A 3,308-nucleotide genomic window follows, 5' to 3' on the forward strand; every position below is an offset into this window, starting at 1 on the left:
GTCATACAAAAACTATTATCTCAAGTTACTGCTGCACACACACACACACACACACACACACACACACACACACACACACACACACACACACACACACACACACACACACACACACACACACACACACACACACACACACACACACAAACACAGCAGGTGTAGTATAGTACATTTCATTTTGAGGTTGTATTTAGCTAATATTTGTTCCTGGTATGGCTTATGTGATTTTTTCCCCCCCCTTTTTTTGTTTGGGGTTGAAAGGAAAAACCTTCTAAATTAAAGAGGAGATCCTTTGTTTTTTCTCATTAATGTTTTACGGAAAGAAAAGCACCAAAAATCACTGAATGTTTTAAAAGTTGTGGATTTTTTTGTCCTCCTGCATCCTCATGTAGCACAGTCTTCATGGAAGTAGCACCCTGGTAGGCCTGGGATATACTCGCCGTTAGTAACGCGTACCTGTACACATCACCGCTGCCACACGTATCATGTGATCATTTGGCACATCAGTTGTGCACGTACCCTAAAAAATAAATGTTACAATCTATTCAACGTCTACACGTACAAACCTGGCGGGCACAGTTATAGTGTTGGTGTTTCACGCCGTCATTTCCCCGCATCTGTAAAACCAGAGAAACAGACAATGACCCAAGAGGTGTTGATTTAATGTCCCAACAACCATCTCTGATGCATGGCCACTACAAAACCAGTTCAATCCGGAGTCCAGTTGTGACAACGCCACTGGAACGCGCTGCCCCCGAGTGGAGGCTGCCGGAATCACACGTACAAGGCCGCGTTGTCCCGAGCTAAGAACTGCAGCTGGTCGTGTACGCCAACATGGATAAACCGCAGGTATATTCCAGGCCTTAGTCTGCCTCTGCAGTGCACATTGTTGTTGTGTTTTTCCAATTGAACCTGTTCAGTGTTTTCCTACCTGAAACATTTTAGCCTCAGCCTGGCTACAAGGCGTGGCGGCTGTTCAGAGAAATAATTTGAAGAGAAACTGGGACCACCCGCAGGCAGCTGTTGGGTTTGTTTGCTCAGTTCCCTGCAGGGTTGTTTGTTTAACAATCAAAGATGAGAGAAGTTTGGATTGTAGAAAATAATATCAGCAACGAATTTGAAATGTTTCAGTTTAATGATCCTCAACTGTTAACGCCGCGTCTGATGCTTGTCATTACTTTAATCGATTGCCTTGTTGGCTACACTATGCAAACTGTTTTTTAATAACAAATCGCTTATTTTTTATGGGTAACATACTACATTGATCTCTGTATATCCTAAAGGTTTGCACGTCACTTTTCTTCCACTACATTTTATTAATCAGGTTCCTCTGGATTTGGCTCTGATTTCCAGAGGACGGGACGCTGGTGAACGACTGTCGTCACCTTTACTGTCAAACTTCGGAAATCCCGGGTCTTAATCAAAAACAACCATCTTTGTTTTCAATAATGCCTCTTGAATAGTCCTGTATCAGTCGTCGCTTGAAGTCTGGAGTGACCGAACGTTCACTACTGGTGGAAATGGCCGTGAATACATTTCACAAGAGAGAAGTACGGCTGGCCAGGCTACTTAACAGCACCCACTGAGGAAAAAAGATTTGTGTAAAGCTTACTTTTTACTTGGCAGCCAGAAAGAGCCTTTGATTGCAAGTCGCTTTGAGAGATTATTGAAAAAGGACGATCTTGTATTTGAATAAAGCTGTCCGATTTCAGTCCTTGATGAAAACCTTGCCTTGAGCATCATCTGTTTTCCAGAATGCAAGCTATTCTTCCTGGATAGTGAAATGTGGTTGTTTAGATTGCAGCCGTGCAGTGGAAAAGAAGAAAGAAACTAGACGGATTCAAAGGTGCTTCCAGACAAAACTGATGGGAAAATGTGTTTGATTTATCGTCAACCTCAGGTTTTTATGTTTTATAAAAAGGATAACATTGGAGTACTCGACTGCCAATAGTACAAATGTTCCACTATTTCCTCTTACAAGTTGATACAGCATGTCTGCCGTTTTTACAATCAATATATTCTATCATTAAACCAGAGTTTTAGTCAAACTTTTAAATGCAGCATGTCACTTTAAGCAGCTTATGCTTTTAATCCTTGGAGCAAACTCCACTTGCACAGGTAAATAAAAAGATTAAATTACAATTGTCTTGTGAAAAGAGATGTGAGACTGGCGACGCGGCGACAGTGATTGGCCCTCGGGTCCGAGCTGAACCTCTCCGTATTACAGTCTGCTGGCTGCAGGATTATTTTGGGAGCTCGCGGTCCTGAAATGGTCTTTAAAATGAACATTTCTGCGACAAAATGGGTTTCTCTGTGTGGAATAAATGACTCTACTCGATTACACTTTCCACACACGGGCTCCCACAGTCATCCTGACCGACTGGGAACGGAAGAGGGTTGTCATGGAAACCCTCGAGCAACACATCTGTGTGTGTCTCTCGAGAGAGACTGCAAGTGTCAGAGAGAAAGTGTGGGTCCACCCTGACTGTATGTGTGTGTCCCTTGGCTAGTGGGCACTGTGTAGGTGATTTTTTTCATCAGTGACGCGATCCCTGACCTCATTTCACACTGACGGATTCTGTCTCTTTTCCAAAAGTCGGCGTGCGATGGAGGCGGGAAGAAGGGGGGGGCGTCTGTGAGGAATGGATAATGAGTGTGATGTGCGAAAGACAACTCAGTCCATCTCCTTCATTTCCTGTCTGAGAAGCAACCTTATGTCCTTATCTATTTTTATATCCTCGTGGTAGCAGAGCTCAGTCACGTCGTTCTTTATCTTTGGTGTCCGTGTGTGCTGGTGTTTAAATTTGTCTCACTTCACATTTGCTCTGTAACTTAAAGGAACACAACACACTTTGGCTTGTTTTACACTCTAGTGAACGCCATAACCGATGACCTGTTGTATTTCTATAATAAATGTTGATTTTATTAATGATTGCATTGCATTTCTTTATTTGTTAACAGTTCTTTGAAGGGACTCAAACATATTTTTTTGTTTGTTTGTCATGTTGTTTTTTAAATCATGGGACATGGCGTTGACTCGAGAGACTGTAAAGAAGAACATCAACTATAGGTTTTCTGAACAATACTTGTGAAACCTCGTTTTTCGTACTGCACTTTGACACATAGGCTCAGAAACCTGCTGGAACTGGAACCTACCAACCTGTGGAGGACTACAACCGGCTTTAAGGGACACCAGTCCAAGCGACGGCGGTCCCCGTGGTGCTCCACTAGCACTCGGATACTATTTCAGTAGCGACATTTGAGGTTATGCTGTCCGGACCGAGCGCTAACGTTCCAACTACTTGGTT

At 43.1% G+C, this 3,308-nt stretch overlaps 1 protein-coding gene across 1 annotated transcript in view; it reads left to right on the forward strand.

The window, feature by feature from the left end:
* The window catches only part of cpped1 (calcineurin-like phosphoesterase domain containing 1), a 55,074-nt gene extending 52,142 nt beyond the window's left edge, over positions 1-2,932 (forward strand). Inside the window, exon 6 of the mRNA XM_061707656.1 lies at positions 1-2,932. This exon is cut by the window's left edge and continues 1,678 nt beyond it. The gene's annotated coding sequence lies outside the window, so the exon portion shown is untranslated.
* The last annotated feature ends 376 nt before the right edge of the window (positions 2,933-3,308 follow it).

This window comes from Cololabis saira, chromosome 19 (assembly GCF_033807715.1).
Source record: "Cololabis saira isolate AMF1-May2022 chromosome 19, fColSai1.1, whole genome shotgun sequence".
Classification (NCBI taxonomy): Eukaryota; Metazoa; Chordata; class Actinopteri; order Beloniformes; family Belonidae; genus Cololabis; species Cololabis saira.